The sequence below is a fragment of the Pteronotus mesoamericanus genome, unplaced genomic scaffold (assembly GCF_021234165.1).
Source record: "Pteronotus mesoamericanus isolate MK-2021 breed Mesoamerican mustached bat unplaced genomic scaffold, CSHL_Meso_final contig_24, whole genome shotgun sequence".
NCBI lineage: Eukaryota > Metazoa > Chordata > Mammalia > Chiroptera > Mormoopidae > Pteronotus > Pteronotus mesoamericanus.
The window spans coordinates 25,322,893-25,348,703 of NW_026555100.1; the positions used below are offsets into that span (position 1 = coordinate 25,322,893).

Consider the following 25,811-nt stretch of genomic DNA (forward strand, 5'->3'; position numbering starts at 1 on the left):
AGATCACACTTTAAGCAGACATTAGGGATTATAACACCTCTTAGAAATAATACAAATAAGCATTAGCTGCCCAGATCTCCTCAGACCCTTAAGAAATCACTATATGACTTTCACTAAAAAACCTGGCTCAACACCCACAGAAGCCAATCAATATTTGTGAGATGATGTGGAGTCCAAGTAAATGTGCTTACCAAGGTGCAAAGCTGCACCTTAGCTCTTGTTTAAATCTATTTCATCTTCATAATCTTGCAATGAACCACAGTACCTCCACTATGGCCAATGAAAATCAAGTAGGCCTACTGATTACTTTAACAAGATCAAAAAGGTAAGAACAATGCAGCAACTACAACCTCTAGCAAAATGTATTACATCCTTATCTACTAAATTTATAACTCATATTAGAATGTGTATATGTAAAAATTCAGTCATACAGACCCCCCCCACCCTAAATGATAAAGATGTTATATACATTCATTTAAATACAAAGAATTGTGCAGGTGTTTGTTTCTGCTTCCTTATTATTTCCTAGCAAGATGACTATACATATAAAAAGTGAATAAACAAAAATGGACAGAGAAAACTTGAAAAGACAATAGTAGGCAAGGCACAGAAACAAAATTTTAAAAGTTGCTTAGTAGACTAATGAAGGTTAATTGCCTGGGCTGTAGAGATAGCTGAAGTTTAAGTTTACAAAGGAGGTAAGCAGTGGGAGGCCAGCAGGGCTACAGAATTCTAGAAAGGTTCAGAAACTGGAGGTACCAGGTATCTCAGACGGAAGCAATGAGAAACAGAAAAGAAGAGAGGAATGTGGTTGAGAACTTGGATTCCAGGGATCCCACATTTCCTCCTCTGCCCTTCACAACTGTCATGGCCAAAGACTCTGAAGATACTAAATCACACAGGCTTGGAAATCTGGGCATGGGTAACTCTTCTAGTGAAACAAGATTAAGCAAAAGTCTATATATTGAATAATGAGACATTTTCTCCTCCCCAGCTTCTTTCCTCTATTTGGCTTTCAGAAATCTAGCAGCCAGACCTTTAGGCTCTCCCCACCCCCACAGCCCTGCCCAATCCCACCCCCAGGCAGAACACTAAACATCAGTTCCTGAGAAACTGACCAGCTGAAGAGAAAGGCCTACAGATAATAACATTTAGGATTAGGTCTCTTATGACTTGGGTTGTTAACTATACAAGCGACAATTATTAGAGGGATGAGTAAGGAATGAAATCCAGTCCAGGCTCCATTATCCAAGCCATGTGCTCTGGAAAGGGCTAACTTTTCTAATTAGAATGAAGGCATCAACTGGCCAACTCAAATGTTCCAAGGGACACCTTTTTCTATTTCACACAAAGGTACTGTGTGGGTCAACCTCAGACCTATTTCATAGGTCCCCCTTAAAATGGTCATGACTTAGCCTGATTGATTGTCCTTCAGCAAAATGTACAAGTCCAAATGCCATCTCCCCTACCAGAGCTTTCAACTGGCATTAGTCATTCATCTTTAAAATATGAAAGGACAATCAAGGATAACCAATTGTGAAGAACATGAAAAGCAAAAGACCTAAACAAACAAAAAAAGCACCAACTGAGAGGAAAAAAAAAAACTTGAAAAAAATGTGTTGTCCTCAGAAGGACAAGAGAAAATATTGTGTCTATAAAATAAGAAAGGTTACTAGAATAAAAGTAAAATTTAAAAAAATTTCAGCAGGAAGACTAACAGATAACATTAAAGAAAACTTTAAAAAAGTAGAGAGAAGTCAAAAAAGCGAATCCATAGGAAACAGAGGGGGAACATCAAGGCAAAATCATCAAAAAAAATTAATGAGATAACATATGATGTCCAGAAATGCATGTTGGTTCACTGTCTAGTAAATTTTAAAAAATGAGAATTTGCTTAAAAAAATTTAATGGGAAGACAAAATATATATTTGAATTAAGAATTATTTAATCGTAGTAACAGGCATGCTGAGGCAAAGATATATGGCCCAAAGGAAAGAACAGACCAAAACTCCAAAAATAGAACTAAGTGATGAATAGCCAACCTATCAGATGCACAGTTCAAAACATTGGTAATCTGGATGCTCACAGAAATGGTTGAGTATGGTCTCAAAATGGAGGAAAAAGTGAAGGCTATGCAAAGTGAAATAAAGAAAAATATACAGGGAACCAACAGTAAAGAGAAGAAAACCAGGACTCAAATCAACAATTTGGAGCAGAAGGGAGAGATAAACATTCAACCACAACAGAATGAAAAAACAAGAATTCAAAAAAAATAAGGAGACGCTTAGGAACCTCCAGGACAACTTTAAACATTCCAACATCTGAATCATAGGGGTGCCAGAAGAAAAAGAAAACAGCAAGTAATCGAACACTTGTTTGAAAAAATAATGAAGAACTTCCCCAATCTGGCAAAGGAAGTACACTTTCAGGAGATCCAGGATGCCCAGAGAATCCCAAAGAAGTTAGAGCCAAGGAGAAACACACTAAGGCACATTATAAATCCATTATCCAAGATTAAAGATAAGGAGGGAGTCTTAAAAGTAGCAAGAGAAAAGGAGCTAGTTACCTACAAAGGAGTTCCCAAAAGACTATCAGCTGATTTCTCAAAAGAAACCTTGCAGGCAAGAAGGGGCTGGAAAGAAGTATTCGAAATCATGAAAGGCAAGGACCTACAACCAAGATTACTCTATTCAGCAAAGCTATCATTTAGAATGGAAAGGCAGATAAAGTGCCTCCAAGATAAGGTAAAGTTAAAGGAATTCATCATCACCAAGCCCTTATTATATAAAATGTTAAAGGGACTTATCTAAGAAAAAGAAGATAAAAAAACTACGAACAATAAAATGACAACAAACTCACAACTATCAACAACTGAACCTAAAAAAAAAAACAACTAAATAAACAACTAGAACAGGAACAGAATCACAGAAATGGAGATCAGTGGGGAGGGGGCGGGGGGAGAATGGAAAAGGTGCTGGGAACAGAAGCATAAATAGTAGGTACAAAATAGACACGGCAAGGTTAAGAATAGTATAGGAATGGAGAAGCCAAAGAACTTATATGTACAACTCATAGACATGAACTAAGGCGGGGTGGGAGGGTAATGCTGGTGGCGAGGGGCGGGGGGTGGTACAGGAGAGAGAAAAAAAGAATTACTTAATAGCAATTAAACTGAACAAATATTTTTCAATACATGTCCATAAAGTCATTGGTCCCAATACTTGACCCAGTGTGTAAGAAATATTTTTCAAAGTAGAGGAACCAATGCATTACAATTGGAAAGAGCCAGAGAAAGGCATCAAATTTCAGTCATCATGATTACATGGAGGGATAGAGAAGTACAGCGGAGGGCAGCCTTCCTTTATTAATGACCTTGTGGGTTAATAGGCATTGCCAGGGCAACAAAGAGAAACAACTGTAGAAGGGCATGCTTAAGTTCTGAAAAGAAAGGGAAGTATAAGAGAATGGTTTCTAAACTTGTCTTTTGGATAAATTGTCTATTTTCATTTATCTTGGCTACAAATTAGATTTACCAGAATATTTGAAAAACTCACATTATATTAGGTATACTACAATTCCACTTAGTCCTGATAAAGCTTTATAGAGAGAACAAGGACATTTGAGTTATGAAGGCATTTTTTTTTCCTAGTTCGATGTTAGCAATGCAGACGGTCACAACCTCAAGCCATTTCATAGACCTCAATGCCACTAAATCATAGCTGCATATTTTATACCATTCCTAAATTTCTGCCACCTTTATTCACTCACCGATTTTCATATAATAGCACATGCTAAGTCCAGTCAGGGCACTATCTTCTGCCAGAAATTCCCATTAAAATGTCCATTCCAAAGACCTAGTAATCGTTTTTACAGGGTTTCAATGATGTGTGTAGTATTCTCATGACTATATATCAAGTAGAATGACATAACTACTTTTTGCTCTTGTGTAGAATTTATTTGTTCTGAGATGGAATGGCTTAAGTTGAATAAGGAGAGGGTGAATGAGGAAATGTTAGATCAGCTATTCAGTGGTAGAAGCAAAATTATTATCATCTCCCAAATTACTGACTAACCCTAAAAAAAGATGAGGCAAATAAAAGGTCAACAGAATTGTTTGCTTCCCCCAGGGAAGCATCTGCTTAAGGCATACTTGAATGAGCATTTTAAAAAGATGCAAAACCTATAGACACAGACAACAACGTGGTGATGGTGGGGATGGGGGGTAGAAGGTGAGGGTGGGAAGAGGAGGTAGGTAAAGGAGGAGAAAATGAGGACATCTGTAACAGTGTAAACAATAACAATAAAGTAAAAATAATGAGATTAAAAAGTAAGTGAAAAAATTAAGGCTGGTCTTTATACACCCCAAAAATTAAATAAATAATTTAAAAAAGAAAAAGAATTAAGTAACAAAGAACCTTATAAATTTTGGAAAAAGAGAATTTGTTGTCAAATAGACTCTTAAATTCACATTTACAATAGCCTTTACATTTATGTTAAATGTGTAATCTAATGTGTACCTTTACATTTTATGTATGTATTATAACAGACAAACAATCGTTACACATGCTATACTGACATTTTACAAGACTTGGAATATGTTGTATTTAAAAGTTATCTTAAAAGACTTTAGTTATTTCATTTTTTATTTTATGATACACTATTGTTTTTATCTGAAGTTGCATCTTTGATTAGGAATGCAACTCACTGTGTGCGCTGATCCAATGGGGGAAAAAAATTCATTTTTCTTTAGTTTTATAATATTTTTTTCTAATGATGAAATGCAGCAAAAGGCAAGGATTTGTTCTATTAAGGAACAAAGGAACAGCAGAATTTAAATTTGTACTATGTACAAGACATTTCCATGGATTCATGAAAGGGTACCAAAAAAACCCAAACAAACAGAAAACAAAGCCTTTCCAAGAAATTTAAAACCTAGGAGGACAGATATGTATTCAAACACTTAGATCATAGTAAATGCTATAGAAAACCTAAAAATAAAATGTTAGTTAATTACAAAGGGTTTTTCAGTTTGTTTAATGATTACAATATCAATAGTAATTTATTGCAAAAAGAAATTACAGATATTGAAAAATCTGCACAATTGCATAAAATCAGTAAGTAGAAGTGGGGAAGAAACCACTAAAATCAAATGCAAATTCCCTTATAAATGAGGATCTGGCAGAGAGAAACCAGGCAACTAAAGACAAGATAAGTGACTGACACAGTGCTTTTAAAATCAAATTAAATTAAAAGATGATCTACATAAAACTGAGTTTCTGGAATACTGAAAAAAATATGGTGGAGCTGCAAAAGTCAAAATCAATGTGATTGAATTATTCTATCTTACAATTGTCTCAGAAAATTATGCTAAAAACTCAATAAATACTTTAATTGTTCTTTGTACATTCCAAGAATTAGCATATAATCTCAATTACAACTTAAATTTTATTCATCATAAGGAAAATAAGCTTATGTTTGTAATTTTAGATTTCTTTTTCAAGTTAAATTCCAAACCAGTCCTTTTATTCTTATTTACTATGAAATGCTGGCCCCTCTTTGATTTGGATTCCCCTTGACCAGCCTTTTCCCTAATACCAATCATCCTCGATTAGAAAGGACTACCACGTATTACTTTTGGCTGAAAATAAAACGAAGTGATACAGGAAAGTAGCCTTGAGGAATCATCTGGGTCTTAACAGAAGTGGGAAAATGCTAGAGAAAGAGTTAGGAAAAGATACAGAAATGGAAATGTATGGACATGTCAACCGGAAAAGAAATAGATTAACTTGACCTGGAAGGTCAGTAGAAATCAAATAAAATGGGGCTTCGAAGACCTAATTTTAGTTGATAGGTACTAGGGAATCCCTCAAAGTTTACGCGTACAGAAGAATGAAATGATCTCAGGCACCCTAAGATTACTTTGGTTTCAGATAGGAGGATGGATTAAGGTAGGATTTGACTGGTGACAGACAGATTCGGTAAGGGGTTTCGTTAAAGTGCAGGCAAGAGGTAAGCAACGCATGCAGTCATGATAAGAGTGGCAAGCCAATGGGAGGGCACCGTCCTGGACATAAAGGGAGGAACAGGTTTGGTGAGAAGAGCAGATGCTGAAATTAGCTTTGCACAAGGTGAATTCTGCGAGCAGCCTGAGCTCCATGTCTAAATCTTGGAAGAGAAATCAGGGTTTAAAATAACGATTTGTGATCTTCTGCACAGAAACGCTTGGAGTAAATGAAATGCTGAGAGAGAGCACAGAAAAAGATGGCTCAAGACAAAGCCTTGAGTCCTGCCTGTATTTTACGAGTAAGGAAGAGGACTAATTAACAAAGGAGAGGGGGTAAAATGTGATTGCAGTTAGAAAAGCAAGCAGTTTAGATCACGAGTAGCCAAGAGAAAAAAAGCTTCACAAAGGCGGGTGAAATAAGGAGAGTGAAAATGGAGAAAAACTCCAAATGCAATGAAGAGGAAGGAGGTTATTGGGGGTGGCCTCTAAGAGAATGGTTTTATCAGAGGATTAACAAAAGAGGTTTAAATTTGTTTCGTGGACCTGTTCACACACTTACCTTCTTAAACTGGAGACATGTGGCGTTATGTAATAGAGAAGCCTGGGTGAGATGTCATGAAGGACAGGTTCTAGCCCTGGCTCCCCTGGGTAGCCATGTGGCCCAGAACTGATCATGTAACTGCTCAAGCCATTAACATCCTCACTTGTAAGATAGGAGATGGCAGAAATGAGAGAGGGGCTCACACCCAGCTGGCATTTCATACTAACTACAAGAAATAATACAAAATAACATTCCTTCTCCAATGAACAATATTTTGAGAGTTTTAAAGGCTTTGGCTTTAGAGTCAGAGACACCTGAGATTGATACAGTCTTGGCTGCCTAATAGGTCTACAGTACTAGACAAGAGATTTAACTCCCAAACTGCAGTTCCGTCTTCTGTCGGCTGAGCTCAATACCAGTACCTCCCTCACGGACTGTAGTAAGAACTATTTGAGGCATGGAAATGTATTAGCATAGTTCCTGGAACCTAAAAAATGCTCGTAAATATTTGTTGGTTGAACGAATAAATATTGGCTAGCATTCTTAGAGGGGAGCAAAAACATCATAGGATCATGCAAGAAAGGAGCTTAGACTTAATATAAATATAAAGTGTGAGGGAGAGAGCAGGGGTTTACAGGGACAGTATCAAAAGTTAAATATCAGCTGCCAGCTCTGTCACTGAATGGCAATATGACTTAAGCAAGTGAACTAATTCTACATCTTGGGTACAGGAAAAAAATCGAAGCAAACATGCCAGACTCTTACATAAATTAAATCTAAGAGTTGGGTGCATGAATGTTAGTTATACTGTTCTTGATTCTTTTTTGATATATCTGTAATATTTCATTATTAAAAATTATTGATCAATTAGAACATAATTCAATAACACAGGGATTATGTGAGAGTTAAATTAAAAAGCAGTGAAATCACAGCAGTGGTTTTTCTTACATGATCAGTGCTCAATAAATGGTTGCTGCTGTTATTTATTAATATAGGCATCGTATTATTACTATACTAATCTAGCAGATAGAAGTAAAAGCCAAGAGGGAGGAATAAACAGACGTGCAGGGTGAGAGGAAGGCAGTGAAAAGGGTAGAAATGAAATTAGACTGACTGAAACCAAGGGGGCAGAGTGAGAAACCAAAATGTTGTTTCTATGAGTCAGAAAAAAAATATATCAGCTCAATATGGTAGCTCTGATTGATTCAGGCTGATCAGAAATTTTCATTTAAGTTTTTCATCAATAAAATAAAAAAATTAAAATGTCTTGGATGATCTATGTACATATCCAAGAGGAATGTATACAAAGTATTTTTTCTTGCTCACCAAGAAAAATGTACAAGAATGTTCATAAGAGCACTATCTACAATAGCATCAACTGAAAAACTACCCAAATGCCCACTGACAGTGAAATGGATAAAGTGTACCACAGCTACACAATGTGATAACATATAGCAACAAGAAAAAATGATCTTAACTACACATGTCAATAAGACAATTCCACAAATAACAGTAAGTGAAAGAAACTAAGCACTTGAGTGCATACTGTGTGATTCAATTTAAATGAAGCACATAAACAGGCAGAAAAATTTTTTAAAAACTATGCTGCTGGAGGTCAGGGCAATAACTACCGGAGGATGGGAGAGTTAGTGACTGGAAGGGAGTGCAAGGTGACTTCTCAGGTGCTAGAGTGTCCTATTTCTTGACAAAGGTGCTGGTTATACGGGTTCATGTTTAATCTGTAAAAATTCATCAAGGTGTGTACTTAATATATGTGCACTTCTTGTATGTATATTTCAATAAAAAGTTAAAAAGGACAGAAAAAAAAATAGTGTTGATGATGACAATTTTATAAGTGTGAACTCTTTCCAAATGTAAGGGCCGCAGGGGAATTTGGAGAAGAAAAAAATAATGTGGACTTGTTGAGTCACTTGAGAGTTTCAGCAGTGGAAAAATATAATTGATATTCAGAAACTGTTAATGCAGCAGAATTGTGGGGAAATAAAGAATTTATAAGTGAATTCAAAACAAGTCTCAGATGCAGAGAGCCAGATGGGGCCTTTATTTACTCATATGTGATTCTGACTGGGGGGAAAAAAATCTATCTTTTAGGAGATTAACCTGTGACTTTTACAAATAATGAAAGGGTCTGGCGTGTACATGAGGGAAGGTTGACTCTAGGCCCAGAAGTTTGCTGATTTTGAAGTGGATGTGCTAAGAAAGAACTTTATTTAAAGGAGTTGACTAGAAACAGCTGCACTTTGTTGTCAGAATAAAAAATTCACAAGTATTCTAAGACTTCAAAAAATATAACAAACAATGTGACCTCATTAACCCTTAGAAAAGACACTTCTGCTATGGCTGTATTCAATCATGATTTATTTCTCCTCAAAATCTCTTGCAATGCTTGTCTTTAGAGATGCTGCCAGAAAAGAGTACAGGAAGCAGAATTTGAAAGGAATAATAAAATTCTTGTTCATTCTTAGTGAAGACAGTGGTAGTGTTTCTGATTTTTTTTTCTTTTCCTAATAATAAGTTTGAGCATGTTGAGTTTAAGTTTATTCTTAAGAAAGCTTAACTATGGTCTGAGGCTTTTTTTTTTTTAAAAAAAAAGCAAAGCAATAGGAAAATTGAGGAAGATATAAGGCATAGTCTTAGACATTATCCTGTCATTTCCTTTTTTCTAGTTTTCCACAAGAAGGAAACCACTTAAGAAAATGTATGTGACTGCTGACTTGGGTTACTGAGGGAAGTTATTACATTTCCTTGATAAAAAATGTTTAAGAAAAAGGTTAACCAGACATTTTAAATTATTTGGAATTACTTCTTCCCAAAAGCAATGGCCAAATAGGGTATCTCCTGGATTCATGGCTTCCTTTTGTTCTCGGCTTCCATAAACAGTATTGAGAGTCTCTCTTTCATGGGGCGGCAGCTTCTGTGACTGCCAAAAAAAATGTCAGCTCTAAACCATGGTGAACATAAACTGGAGTTTCAAGAGACTTAGAAATTGTTTCTACAAAACTGAGGTAAATGGTTGATAAATTAACCAGCTAATTCAGCAAAAATACTTCCAATTTTTGAGAGAAAGGAGAAAGGACTTTTTGATTAGTTGTTTCTTCATTTTCTATGTAACTGAGTGGATTTACATTGTACTTTGTGTAGATATAACTCAATGCCTTCTTGTTGAATAACAGCACTACCTTAGAGTGAAAAGATTTTACAGTTTACAAAATGCTCATATAGTACTCACAAATATTACATATTGAAAATACTAGGAATTTGGGAGGTAGAATTGTATCAATTAAGATAACAAAGAAGAAGTAAGAAAATCATAGCATATGTTCTGATCTTAGAGGACAGAGACCATGAGTCCAAATTCATCATACTTCAGTGTAAAGAGAACACAGATATTTGGAATGAGAGCTTTTCCATAGAACACAGAGTCGCTATGTAGACTCCTAGTTTGGTCTATTCTCTCTGGAGCCCTAGTCATCAGAGTGTAAGTTCATATAGCAAGGATACTCTCTGTTTTCCATCATATCATCTCCAGCACCTAGTGCAGCATCTGAAACTACAATAGTTACTCAGTACGTAAGTGTTGAATAAATTCATCTCTGTAAATATCTAACTTGCTTTGCAACATGGACATATCAACACTTTCTTAAATCTCAGGTCCATAATATTGGAGTCAACATAATGTATTCAAAAGTTAAATCATTCAAAATAAATATTTACAAAAGTAAAGTTGTATTAATTGTAAATACCCATCAAACTCTTGAAATGTAACAAATGTTGTTCATGATCTAATTCTTCAGTATTCAGATTCATTTATTCCATCAATAGATTTTTAGCCATCATCTATGAAAAAAATACTGTTATCATTTTAACAATGTAATTTACAAACTAACAAAAATGAGTTAAATTAGATTTCACCTCCACCAGCATGTCCAGATAATTTCAAATATAAAATTTATATTGTGATAAAAAGTATTCCAAGTAATTATCTGGTTTTCAAAATATAATACCATTTTCCCCCTATTTTGCGAAGACTTACTTTACTAACACACTTTTTCTACTATAAGATGTAGTTTTATAAAATGTCCATGGAATAACTATGCTAAATTTTGCATCATAAGTCCCGAAAAATTCTAAGATCCCATATTCTTTCAAAAGTCAAAGACAAGTATTTCATAAGCTATTGCAAGGCTGCTAGAACAGCAACTGTTTTCTGATTCAAGGAAGTGAGAATGTTCTAAAACAAGGAATCTACTGTAACCTATTAGACATGTGACTGTAAGGTATTACATTTTTCCAACAAATAGGTAATAACATATCCAGACAATCACGCTGTTTTAAAAGGGATGCTATTATACCAAAATTGCTACTATTAATATTAATATTTTGAAAAATCCCCTTCTGGAATTGCTTTTAGAGAGTGCTGCTCATCCTTTTGAATGTCTACAAGGATAGAAAACCTTTCATTTGAAAGTAGAAAATAGTTTTAGAAGAGGCAAAAATTATTTAGGCCATGACCAGAGAAGTAGATATGTATCTAAAAGAATGTGTGACTACAGCAGCAATTTGGAGAATTTTTCTAGGGTGGCCCTAAATTCCCAAATCCACTCTTAGGTAGTTTAAAAAAAAAAACTTTGTTCTAGTTTTATTTAAAAGAGTTGACTAAAACTTTATTTAAAAGAACTTTCCAAAAAAAATTTGAGAATTGTGGAATACATACAAATTTCTAGAGGAACTCTCTCAAGGACAACACGCATTTTAAATAAATTATATACAAGTAATCAAAAAATCTCGGAGACTTTAACTGACTCTCCTCCGGGCCTGGTGCTGGTAAAAGTGGGCCTTGGTGTGCAGCTTGTTTTTTTCTGCACACATCCAAGCCCAGCAGAGGGAGTCACAAGCTGTAGATCACTGATTGCTCCAAACAGGTTGCCCAGGCCCAGTCACAGGCAGCGCCTGACACAGGACTGAACCAGTCTTTGCAGATCTACTTAATACATAGAAACAAACACAAAGTGGCAGCCAAAATAGGAAGATGAAGAAACAGGCCCCATATAAAAGAACAAGAGAATTCTTCAGAAGAACTAAATAAAATGGAGGAAGGCAATTAATCAGATACAGAATTTAGAGTAATGATTATAAGGATACTCGACAGCATGAAAAAAGACATAGAAACCATAAAAAAGGACCAGTCAGAAATAAATAATACAATATTTGAAATAAATAATACACTGGAAGGAATAAAGAGTAGGTTTAGATGAAGGAAAGGATCAAATCAAGGATGATTTGATCCTTGGAAGACAAGGTAGAAAAAAAAACACCCAAGCAGAGCAACAAAAAGAAAAAAAAAATTTTTTTTAATGAGAAAAGTTTAAAAACAAAACCTCATTACTTTATAGGCATACCACATATACTTTTTCATGTGTCAGATCTAAATTAAGCAATGTATATGGTAATTTGCTAGAAGCAGGATAATTTGCTACCCTTAATTAGAAATTGAGTTTGGGAACTCCAGTTTGCTCTCTCACCATGATCAGGAATCCCATTTTGATATAGTGTGGTTGCTCAATGTCAGTCTTTCCTTACTGCATTTCTTAACCCACTTGAAATTAAAATTCTAGAATATGGTTTCAATTAAAAAAAATGCCATCTTCTACCAGTTGTTTTCCATGATAAAGCTGCTAACTGAAAACTGTACGAGCATTTTGATTGTATAGAGAGAAAATACAATGTGAGCAGTTTTCAAAAGGGAATATAAATCAATATGTAACCTGAATTCTCTAACTACAAGTTTTCTAAATTGCAATGAAAAATTTAATACTTTTTTTAAAAAACAAGGCTACTTTGATAGCAACTGAAAAGAACAAAGTGTCTGTGTACAATGTCTTAACTTTTTCATCATGATGCAATTCTTCTATTTCATGTTGACTTTGACAGATTCTGGCTTTTCTCAATGAAAACAGATACTTGGCCATGATCTGAAATTTAATGCTGAAACAGGATAAAACATATCCTGGAATTCCCACATATGCTTTTTTTATTAACATGTAGCATGTCATGCAAATGACCTACTGTGTCTGACATATTTAACCCCTTTGGAATTCAACAAGTAGCAACAAAATAATAAGTACATGAACCTTTCTAGAATGTTCCAAGAATCAGTCCTTTTTCTTTTTTAATTCATTCAAATATTTATTGAGCAGCTAGGAAGATACAAAAATGTTTAAAACACAGTCAAAGAGGTAAGGCAAATGAACAAGAAGAAAAGTTCATTGAACTGCAGAAGTCAAAAGAAAAGTGGTTTAGGAAGTTAAAAGTGAGGTTGCTTTCCACTTGGCAGAAAGCATGGGTGAGTGGTAAATCAGGAAAGGGGACTGAGATTAAAATAGAAAACTTCAGCCTGGATTGCTGATGATACTCAGTATGGACTATCTTTGTCTCTCCTTTTCCTCTTTCCCCATCTTTGGGCTTAATTTACCAGTAGTGCCCAAGATTGTTCAATGTTCTCTGTCTATGCTTGCTTGCATTTTTGCTTTTATGTCATCTATAAAACAAGGTTCTTTATATTTGTTAGGAGTTTTTCTCCTGTTTTGTTTTTTAAATTTTTTTGAAGGATTCTTGACTCTTTGATCTTGGTGTTGATGGTTTTGAGTCATTTCCATTCTGGTTTGATTTTGGGACATTTTTGGCTGGAGTATCTCATACAGATGTCTTTACTAGAGTTCTTTCTTCAGCTTTCTTAAAATTATCATCATTTGCATCACTATCTTTATCAATAGCAAGTTTTACCATATTTTGCCATGTATAATGTGTCCCCTTCTATAATGTGCATCCATGTTTTTGGTCCAAACTTTCTGGAAAAAATCTTTTGTTTTAATTCAATTTTTAAATTTATATTGATACTAGTGTTTTATATTATAAAGGAATTTTAGCATTTATTTTTGACCATATTATTGTACAAGAAATTTTATGTAACAAATCATTATAAAACATAAGAACAGATACAAGGTATTTCAGGTACTACCCATGTATAATGCACATCTTATTTTCCCCCAAAAATTGGGCAAAGAAGTGCACATTATACACAACAAAATATGGTGCTTTTTATTATGGAAGCTTGCTACCACTTCCAGGGACAGAAAGCTTTCCAGATATACATAGGACTTTCACGTCCTCCTCCTCTTCATCTTCTGACTCTGCATCTTCCTCCACAGCTGCTAAGTGCTGTCCACTAATATGCACAGGCCCTGAACCACAATTCAATGGTAAGGCCACAGGTGGTGTTACTTCAAAGCCACAAAGGCAAACCAATGGCTGTACAGACATTTTCAAAGTCACCAGTGTTACTTGAATTGGATTGCCTTCATAATTCATTGCCTCTGCATCAACAATGTGCAATTCATCCATTGCACCAGCCCCTAAACTGACCATTCATAAAGATAATTGATGCTAATTTTCATCATTATCTACCTTAAAGTAATAATCTTTGTCAGCTTTTAGTTCACACCTGAAAAGATAGTTCTGGGACCTCGAGGGCACACATCCATGTCCGCTGACTCTTTCACGGGGTAGTGGAACGCACTTAGGTGGGAGAGAGGCAGGCAGGGATAAATGACTTCTATTCCACAGAACAGACACACAAGGTGGAATTGCACGAGGGAAGGATTAGTCTTGAGAACACATGGTACTATTGTGCAAGAGAAATTGGGAAATCGGGGTAGCAAGATTATGTCTGTAAAAAAAAAATAATTCTAGTCTTTATCTTGAGAAAACAATTGACCTAACAACAGCTCCTTCTTTAGCCTTATAGTTTATATCTCTATATTCCAGTCAAATCTGGTCTGGGTCAAATTGACCTAAAGCAAAGAGAAATATCTTTGTTGTGCCACTGTGAGTAAATGTATGGTACGAACAAGGGCTTCCTGCCTGGGAGGATTCTTCATGTGGGAGGCGGCCTCAGTGGCTGATATGTCTACCTGGTGAGGGTGGGGGTATGGGGAAGGGGGGCGAAGGGCTGGCAGTATTAAATGGAACCCTCCACAGCCTACTCCAAGGACATGATGAGGCATTTCTGAGGAAAGAGAGCTAAAGAGGGGAGAGACACCTTTACATTTTTCTTGGGGGCACAATTCACGTGACGGTCAGGGTCTCTTCCCACTGAGCTTCTTCTTAATTAGAAGCCTTGATTAAAGATGGATCCCTGTGACATAAAACTTCAAGGTTACAATGAATGGAGAACTAGCCCAACAGATTAATGCAGGTCCCCTTGACATCCCCCCTCTCGAAGTCCTTAAACCTAGCATCTCTGAGAACTTAAGTGTGAAGCTGAGCTCAAGCAGGATTATTCTGTGCTGGTGGCACATGGGCTCCGGTGAGAAGAGAAGGAAGCCCAAGGAACCATTCATGTGACTGGGAAGGCAGAGCATGGATCTCCCTTTTTGGTTGTTTTGGACTCATTAAGTGGACTTAGAAAAATGCGCTTTTACTTGCTTTTGTTTCTTCATCTAAAAAGACAATATGTACATCTTCCAGAAAGGGTGATATTCACAATTCCAGCACAAACATGTTTTTGTCAATGTGAAACCTTACTTGGTGTGACACCAGTGACTTCACAGCGAGGCCTGGGCACAGGGTGGAAGAGGTTAAATGATTTATTTGCCAAATTCAACTGCTAGGAAGAGATGGGACAATTCCAAGCAGTATAAATCAGCTATGCATTTAGAAACTATTATCAGGAGCACTAGACAGCACTGCATGATGTTCTGCAAACGACAAGTGATGTCGAAGCTGTGAGGCTGCGGTGCTGCCAGAGCTCAGCACAATAATAGATGCTAAAATTACTGCTGAAGATGCATATTTGATTACAAAGGGACCCAAGAGCAGTAAAGCCCTTGGAAAGCTTCCCTCTGAGTTTTACAAGAAAGAAGATAAGCAGCACTCCAACTGTAATCACAAAATGTAATAAAAATGCTCTGGGCTCTCACAGGACTTGCGAGTATATCTCCCTTGAGTGATATAAAACCATGTTCCTAATACACAACGATGAGGAAAAAGTTACCACCAAATTGAGGTAATGTCTACATGGAGACATGGACAATTCTATAAGGAATCTTTTTTAATTATGCTTTTCAAACAGGGGAACTTAATTAAGTAGAGCCCCACCTGTACATTCCTGCCTCTCCAACCTTTCCCTTTGTCCTCATGCCTCAGTTATACAGTCCCTTTGCTCAATATTTCCAGCCTAATTCCTCATGATATTTGATGACCTGCCAGCCTCCTCCAACCCTCACCATCCCTCCATTCTCTATCCCATCCTCCGTTCTCATCACCAGCTCCTAGTATTTCCACCCTAGGTCTTGCCCACAGTCTCTTTCCTCTCCCTTGTGAAGTGGAAAGGTCAGACAATGATAACTGTGAGAAAAACTTAAAAAACGACATGTGAATTCATTTCAATGTTAAAGAAAAAACCTAAAACTGGTTATCCAGGAGTTCCCCAGCTTTTTGTGAAACTTCTTAAATGCCACTTCATGCTTTCTTGTTATATATTTTAAAATTTAGATGGTCTAATGGGTTATCTAATGGTTGTCTAGCACAATCCAAGTTGTCTTTTTAAGACATTATATATGGTTAAGAAAGACATATAGGAAATGAAGAAGTTTAGATAAAATGTCTCTGGTAAAGCAAACCTAAAATACCCAAAGACATTTATTTAACAGAAACAATTGGTTAAAAGGTACTAAATACACACAAAAATACTTTATATACCTTATAAAATATTCGTAAATTAATAATAAGTAAACTTAAGGCATGCCATTTGTAAAGATTCTGAATGGGTTAGCAATAACAGAAGCCATCTTTGATCACTGTATTCCAAAAAGCTAGTCTACATGAGAATCACTCTCATGAAGACTAAGATCTAGTGACCAATTAATTACATGAAATCTGAAAAACTAAAGTGAATTTGAACCCTCAAATAAAATGCACATTATTTGCTTTATTTGAGACACCACAGGAGTTTTTCTTCTCATTGGATAAAGTTATGGGATATTGATAATGTGATTATGAAGACATTATATGCAAAATTTATTTTCTAAGTCTGAAAAATTCAAGGCACAACAGTACAGTGTGGTCTGTAGCCAGACAACCTGGGTAGGAATCCTTGCTCAGGCCCTGTCACTTACAAGCTCTGTGATTTTGGGCAAATTACTTAACTTTTCCGTACTTCAGTTTCATTATATAAATGAGGACAATGATATTAGGATTGGTGCTGGAATTAAATTAGTTAATACATTTAAAACACTTTTTATATGTTTATGTTTTAAACAAATATTTTATATCTCTCTGGTCCATTGCAAGTGTTATTTAAGTGTTAGCTATTTTTATTGCTTCTCCTTTCTCCTTTTTATTCTGGGAGGCAGGATAGCTCTATACCCTGTTTGCCTCAGTAAAGTACCAAATGGGCCCTGGCTGGTGTGGCTAAGTGGACTGAGTGCTGGCCTGCAAACCAAAGGGTCACCGGTTCTATTCCCTGTTAGGGCACATGCCTGGGTTGCAGTCTAGGTCCCCAGTAGGGGGCACTTAAGAGGGAACCGCACATTGATGTTTCTCTTCTTGTCTTTCTCTCTCCTCTACAAAATACATAAAATCTGTTTTTAAAAAGTCCCTAATGGAATATGGAAGGAAAAATATCTGCATACCTTCATCCTGTTTGACTTGTTTGTGGCAGAGATAAATGCACTCTGGTGCACACTTCCTCATTTCTTTCTACCTCCAATTTCTACCAGTTTGAAGGACTGCAATTTGTCAGTCTTCTCTGTTGCTTAACCCTGATCTTCTGCCTTTTCCCAATTTATTCCTACTACCCTCATAATACACTCCATACAAAAGAATGGTACAATTTAGGTAGGAAGAAAAGCTTGTGAGACATGTCTAATTATTTGGCTATCACACTAAAAGTTTGACTTACAAGAATCTTTTCCAGGGTTCTTCTGCATTCTGACAATCCAAAAATGATGTAAAATGTCCAGTGTAGCATATAGGTAAGCAACTCTGATAAGAATGGATGTTCTGCATTGCTGGATTTTGAAATAACATATAACCATGGGTCTCTGGGTGATATATAGTCACTCTCGGAGACAGAGCTTCAATTCCGTAAGTGTATTTAGATGACCAGTGACTTTCAGTCTTCTTTCATGATTTAGATGGAAAATATCACTATGGAAAAGATGTTCTTGTATAGATGACAGGGTTTTGTTTTGAGTTTGATTTGTTAAATAAAAGGTTGGAAATGTATGCTGCTCGTGTTGTGCTGTGTAGAGTACAAAATTAACATTCCAGTCTTATGGCCCATTGAAGCCATGGGATAATCCCATTTGGCAGCTGTTTGATAAGAATGGTAACACTCTAGGGTGTGCTATCCTGGACACCTCTGCTTTCTTGGGTCCCTACCATTGGCAGCTTGTCTGATAACGCCCCTTGACTGTAGGGCTGCCTACCGTAGAAGCCCTCTTCTTAGCTAGAGCTGTTTTTCTCAACTCTTCTTCTGAGGCATTTCACAACATAACATATATTTTCATTGTAGTAAACCACTAAGATGTTCCTTGTGTGTTATCCTGAACCTTTTATCATCATTCTTCTAGAATGCTGATCAAAAACTTGAATAAAGTAAACAGAGAAAGACTTTAATAAAAAGGGAAAAGTAACAATATAGAGTCAATATAAATTCGATAGCACAGTTCATCATTATACTGCTATTATGTTAAAAAGCTGATGGTTTAATTGCCAGGGACTTCATTTTGTAAAAAGACAACATTTTTTCTTAGTTTCTACCATGATGTATTTAGCTACCTCTATATCTAATTATAAATAATGTGAGACTTGTTTTAGGAAAAAATATTCAAATGTATGCACTTTAATTAATTGGTAATTTTAAATAAAAATATTTATCAATAACACTAATAAATAACAGTTAGCTAAGATGATCATTCTGAGGTATTTCAAGAATATGAACCTATTTATTCATTCAGTAAATAATTATTAAATAAAAATTATGTGTATAAGCATATGAAATAAAGTGTCCTCAATTTGGGGTTTGTATTGAGGAAAAAATATTTTAATTATACTGCCACTGAGAAGTAATTATAAAGTATGCAGAATATAACAGGAAAATTCTTCAACTACTTTCACAGCAAGAATAAAAACTAAAATCCAAAACTACAGAATACTCCAAGGATCATATTTGACTTTATATTTACTTTTTATATCTATCTTATTGTGAAGTCATTTTTAAGTGCAAAAGGGTATTTTAGCATTGTTGCTTACTCAAAACACTTTAAAGTATTATAAAAAGAAAAAAATGCTTTGCTGATCTTTTCACCTGCTTGATTTAGGAACAAAAGATATAAAATTCTAAAATGAACAATGGTGACTTTGAAAAACCCTGAACAGTTAAAATAAAGACAGAGTTCACTTATTTATGTTGCTAGCAATTAAGTAAGAGAATTCAGTTTTGCCCTTTGTGCTGACTGCAAGTAGACATTTTTTCCCCTTACTTTCATATAAGAAACAGAAATAAGTCAATGAACACTACCACTGAAGAAAATTCTGATAATGATAATGTTTTAATATAGTTGATTATTGTCTTCATGTTGGGAGAAATAGAAATTTTGTAATCTAATCCATAATTCAGAAAATTTATGTGATATGTCAATGATTAAACAAAAAATTATCCCAATAAAAAATGTTAAAATCTTTCTTAACCAGCCATAAACTTACTATTGAGCTGACTAAATAAAATTTCTGGATAATAAATATTAGAAAATCCAATACTACTTCAAAAAGAACATGAACTTTCAAATTCTAAATTGAGTTCTTAACAAGAAACCAAAACAACAGACACCAAATGTTAGTATCATTTACATTTGCCATGTAAATGACAAGAGTCATGGAAGATTATGGTACACCAACGACAGAGGACCAAAACGCTTATTGAATTAAATTTATGGTATGTGTCTGTGTGTGTGCTGAAATGAAAGGTTGAGGAGAAAAGAATGTGAGCATTTTTAATTTCATTATTCTGAAACAATGGCCCTAAAAGGGTGTATCAACCCCTTCAGATAATCTTCAGATATATCATGTCCTTACTTCAAGACCTTTTTCCTATTTACTTTTAAATTCTTTTCCCTCTTTTCACATTGATTTATGATAACACTAATCTAAAGAACATGCTCCAAGTCCATGGCCACTGTGCTCAAAATGAAAATAGATATGAAAGTGCTTTCATCTGCCTGTCTTGGCATGTGCATGTTAGTACTGGGATGCTATCTCAACCTTTATGAATTTGAAAAGCATGTTTCCTTTCAAATAATTAGCAGGGTTTTACAAAATTTACTAATAAACAAGCCTTGGAACATGCTAAGCAAAACTAACTGTAGATAAAAGAGATTCTACCTTTGTTAAAGTAAATACATTTCCAAATACTGGCATTTTGAAATTTCAAGGCAATTTTGGCTTTTCCACTTATGGGTAGGATATAAATAATATTCTATGTAGGGTCAAACCCTTTTTCACTATTAAGAGAATTATCTCATTAAAAGATCTATGCCTAAATAAGTGCCTAGTCATTTCCAAGTGAATTGCTCAGAAGTTCCTTAGAACTAGTTAGACTATCAGCACTTAACTCAGCAAAACTATAAGAATGTAAAGATGCTTTCAAACTGTCAGGGAAAGCATTCAGCTGGAATTATTTTTATGAGAGGAGAAATTAATTCCTTGTAATTCCTACATAGAGTATTGAGTTAGAAATGGTTATAATATTCAATATGATTATCATTCTTAGATGAGTGGGTATAAACAAGTTTCATTAAAACATTATTGTTAATGAAAATGATTACTGGGTATATTAGTTTTCTCTTGCTGCTGCAACAAATAACTACAAGCAGAGTGGCCTAAAATAACACAAATGTATTTTCTTACGTTCTGGAAGTCCGAAGGACAAAATAGGCCTATGGGACTAAAATCTGGGTGCCTGCAGGCTGTGTTCCTCCTGGAGGCTTTAGAGGAACATCTGTTCCTTGCTTTTTCCAGCTCCCAAAGCCTGCCCACATTTCTTGGTTTGCAGTCCCTTTTCATTTTCAAAGGCAGCAATTGCATCTTTCTGAACTTTGTTCTTCACATCATATCTCATCTGCTTCTGATTCTTCCCTTCTGAGATTACTTTGGATCCAACAGATGACCCAGGACAGTCTTCCAATCTCAAGATCTTTAACTTAATCACATCTGCAAAGTCCCTTTCTCCACGTAACATAATGTTTGCCAGAGGTTAGGATGTGGACATCTTTGAGGGGCCATTATTTTTGCCTATCACACTGGATATCAAAATATGGAAAATGAAAGATTGCCCATCTTGTTCTTCTACCACAGTTTCACTATACTTGCAAGTCTGTGATTCACTTGTTTAGTATGAGAAACAGTATAGTGAAAAGTAATGCAGCACAGTGGTTAAGGTCTGGTACCCCCAATTCAGCATGCCTGGGTCCCAATTCTAACTCACTCATTAACTGTGTCACCTTTAGCAAGTTACATAATCCTAAATTTCATTATCTTTAAAGTGGGAATTATACCTGAACCTATCTCTTCATGTTGTTGTAAGAACTAAGTTACCATATATTAAACACTATCATATCAAAATCGTATAATATCAAAATGTCTTATCTTTTATTATTAAACATACTTTGATCTTTCTTTCAGAGTTGCAGATCAAAAGAACCATTGTCATGGTTTAAAATTTTTGCTAATGCTGAAGCTGTGGAATCCTCTGAGAGTTATCTATATACACCTGTTTTACCAATAATGATTTGAGATTCTAGTCTGATTTCCAATAACCATCATATTCTTTGGTATTAGGTTAAGCAACTAGGAATTCCAATAATGAATATGATTGTGAAAATTTAACAGAAAAGCTGAATCAGAGAATGAGGCTTCTTTTCTTACTTAAATATAGTTATCGTAATGTATTTTCCAACCTCTTCAAACAAATCATACTAGCTCACAGTCTCCTTCTGCTTACATATGGAAGAATAGCTTGTGAAGAGGCAAGTTTCTGAGGCCTGACAAATTAACACAGTTGTAGACATTTGTTTCTTGTTGAGCCCGGCTCAATTGTTTTGTCTTTCCTGCGCTGTTTTCTAAGGCAGAGGTGATGTTTAAATATGTGACATACAATATGCACCACCTGAGATATAGACATTTCATAAATGTTAAATATCATGTCAGTTTTCTTCCCCCAAATAATTTATTCAGTGCATTTCATTAAAGGTTTTAAAAACTCTTTATGAGTAAGCTACTATGGAAAACATTGTGGAGAGAAAAAAACATAGCCTCCTGAGAAAGGGCTCTGAAGGCCAAAGTATATTTATGAATACCTTCCCTAATCCCAGCACCCTTAAAACATTTCTGGAATTTCTTGGCACAACCTCCATTCTGGTTTTTGAGACATCTAAGAAAACTGTTCCTATTACTTTTCGATCATATTTTATTTGTGACTGATCATCCACTGTATTTATTCATCAGCCAAGACTAAATATGATATCAACAAAATATAGCAACAACCAAAAAAAAAGAAAGAAAGAAAGAAAGGTTGGGGATTGTGTGTGTATGTATAAAGTACTGGGTGGATGTCTCCAAGTATGTAAGGGCGATGACCTACTACCTCATAAGGCAGTCATAAAGAGTAGGCCAAATTACAATTGTGGAAGAAGTATTCCAGGCAAGGAGATAGCATCACGAGAGCAAGTCCTGTATTAACTAATTTAAAATATAAACTAAGTAAATGTAAAAGAAATTACTTAGGTGTGCCTCATGAAAAACTAGTTGTATTACCCTTTTACATCATTACCAAGTACATCTCCACATGTTTATAAAAAGCTATATATTTTAAAAAATCCATGCATTTAAAGACCAACAAATTATAGAAGCACTCATTTAATACACATGTATTAACAAGTCTCTAGCATTCCGCCGGACACAGGAATCCAAAATCGGTAACTCCCTGCTGTCAAGAAAATGTCATAGGACAGTAACATCAACATGCATTAAGATATGCTTATTCAGAATCATTAATGAAGAGAGTGGACTGATACATGTGAATTTATGGCATAAAAGTTAGGTTAGGTCTCTTATTTGACATTTAGGGGAGTGATACCAGCAGCACAGAATGGTTAGACAGTAATAGATTGTATTCAATGCAAAAAATCCTGGTAAATGCTCCCATTCATATCCAGCCACAGAAAAAGCTAGAGCTTTTATCATATAGTTGTGGCTCTACACCCTCTTATCTCCTAAAACTTAACTCCCATGTACATAAAATAGAAAATACTGCTCATATATGTAAAATACATATTTGAAAAATATCCATATTCTCATTTTAATCTTTTATAATACAAAGCACAAAAAGGGAAACAAAAATAATTCTCATTTAAAGGAAATGAACAGAAAAGAGTGAAAAAAACAGTGCAAGAGAGACAATATTAAAGAGGTGGAGAAATGCCAACTAGAGTCAAGCCGGAAAGCCAGTATTACAGCGGCTGATTGTCTGATTTACAAAATCAGTGTATGCTTGGTGCTAAAAGAATCTTAAACATCACTAATTCCAACCTTCTCATGTCATAGTCAAGGGAACGGAGGCCCGGTAAAAGTAGTGGTTTGATTTTTTTCTACATTCATGAATGAAATCCAGTTTTTAAACTTCTCCAGGTATAAAACATTATTAGATTTAACACACCTAATATTAAAACTTATTATTGTTAGACACGGTGCTAAACTTACAACATGCTTCAGAATATATACAAAATAACTATGTCTTTAAGTTCCATTCCTCCTTCAAAACAACATCCACAATCACATCCACCCCCACCCACCTTTCCACTTATACATACACACACAATCCCCAACCTTTTTTTTTTTTGGTTGTTGCTATATTTTGTTGATACTTAGATATACCTTTTTGCAAATGGGAAAAAAGTTGCACAAAAATTTCTGCTATATTTCATTTAATAGTTTAATTGTGCTGGTAGAACTGTTTCACAGAAATAAAAATCACTTATGTTTGCAAAACTTCAGAAATCATTTGGCTAATCATCAAAAAGATAGTAGTTTGCTTTTTTAAATGGGAGTTCGGTGAAAAAGCAAGGCAAGAGGGAAATATTTTTTTCCTTTGGTAACAGATTTTTTTCCCTTCAATATAATGGAAGTGGATAGTAGGTGATGAGATAGTTGATGCTAAAAAGAGTGCAAGTTGAAAAAGTCTTACTTCTTGTAGCACACAGTATAATCAAGTACACAAGGGATTTTGTCACTCCATTCATTCAAAAATTCATTTCATTCAAAAAATATTACTTGGGACAGTGCAAGGTGGTACAAATAGAGTAAGATTCAAGGAACTCAAGTTTAATGAAAGAGACAAATTAACCATTATTTAAAAAAAGAAAACTATTAAATCTTAGTTTAATTATAAGCCTTTCTTTTTCTTTCCTTCTCCCTCCCCCGTAAATCCAATGTGTTCAGGAAAGGTGCAAGCTTGTTAACCAAGGTGTTTGTAAACAACAAAGAAATATTTCTCTCTCACTCACCCACAATAACATTTTATAAGCACAGTTTCTTATATCTAAAACCTATGAATTCATGTTCAAATAACTCACATTTTAAACAGCAATTACACACACCTGCCTTTCTTACAGGAAAAAAAAAAACAAAAACAAAACAAAACCCTGCCTTTTGAAAGAATCATTTTAGCTTGGATTTTAGATTGAGAAGGGATCTTAGAAATCTAGACTTCAATGATCTCATTTTACAGAGTTGGAAAATAAAGTCCAGATACATTGGCATTTGCCCAAGGTAACCATTTAGAGGCTGATAACGAGAATGCTACACAGAATTCTAATTATTCTAATTTAATTTAATAGTTTGTTCGTTTCTCCATAGAAAATACACACTCACAAGTTCCTTTTTCTCAAATCAGGAACTCTTGTTACATGGGCAATGGCTAAGCAATTGAACCACATGGGTCAGCTCTCCATCTTCTTAATTGTATCTCTTTATGTCTAATGTTTTCAGGCTACCAAAGACCAAGAAGTACAAAATAGAGACAGAGAAATATTCTACCGAGGCAAGCACAGATCTTCAAAGGTTACCACTTATGATTAAAGAAAAGTCAAAATATCAACAAGCTTTTTATTAAAAATCAGTGATAAACTTTTATCAAAATTTCTAAAATATTCCCAAAAGTCTAAAGAAAGAAAGCACTCCCAACACACCCCTTAAAAACAATTCTACTTTCAGTTGATACAGAAAAATCAAATGATGCAAATAGTAAGATCTGAGAACTCTTTGGGGAACTTCGGCTCTCCATGAACTAAAATTCACATTTATTTATAAAAGTGCAGATCTCTATATCTTAGCTTGTTAATGACATCATCAGGCACCCAGACTTGAATGACTGAGTTTGTGCTCAAATGAAAATTTCTATTGTTTGTGACCATAATACACACTCATTTTTCAAAAAACTTTTTTAAGCATTGAGAATTAAAAGGGATCTTAGAATGTGTGGTATTAAAACGATGACAGGTTTGGAGTCAGTTTATTGATTCTTCTAGTAGTTAGTTTCATAGCATTAGAAAGGAATTTTTATCTACCTGATCTTCCTCTATATAGTAGGGATAATAACAATACTGGGTTGTTTTAAGGATTGTTGACAAGATATGTAAAATATCTGGCACATCAAAGATGCTCATAAACTGGAGCTATTACTATTTACTCTAGTTCCAAATTCCTAACTGGCCATGTGTTTGAAGAATGGATAACAGCAAAGGGAACTAAACCTTAGCAGTGAGCGCCAGACATGTGACAAATATAAGTTAAAGAGCAGCAGCAGCAGCAGCTTCCTTTATTGACTATTGATCATGTACCAGCAATTTACTAGGTGCTTTAATACATCATCTTATTTAATCCCTCAAATGCCATCATGAGGTAGGAGTTGTATGGAAGAGGAATCAGGGAGTCAGAGAGGTTATGTAATGTGCCCAAGGTCACAGAGCTAACAAGCAGTAGAGCGCAGGATAGCAATAAGGGCAGAAAAAGTTACCAGAAGTTGCCCTAAAGCCTAACTATATATAAAACAATGAGCTCAGAATCAACTAGAAGAAAAGTTCTATAGACAAATCTTCCCACTGTGAGCTCCTTCAGAATTGGGGCCAG

At 35.1% G+C, this 25,811-nt stretch overlaps 1 protein-coding gene and 1 pseudogene across 1 annotated transcript in view; both read right to left on the reverse strand.

Annotated features, from left to right (window-relative positions):
- Positions 1 to 25,811, reverse strand: part of RNLS (renalase, FAD dependent amine oxidase) — a 255,015-nt gene that overhangs the window by 205,714 nt on the left and 23,490 nt on the right. The window lies entirely within an intron of this gene.
- Positions 13,018 to 14,215, reverse strand: LOC129069992 (nucleophosmin-like; annotated as a pseudogene).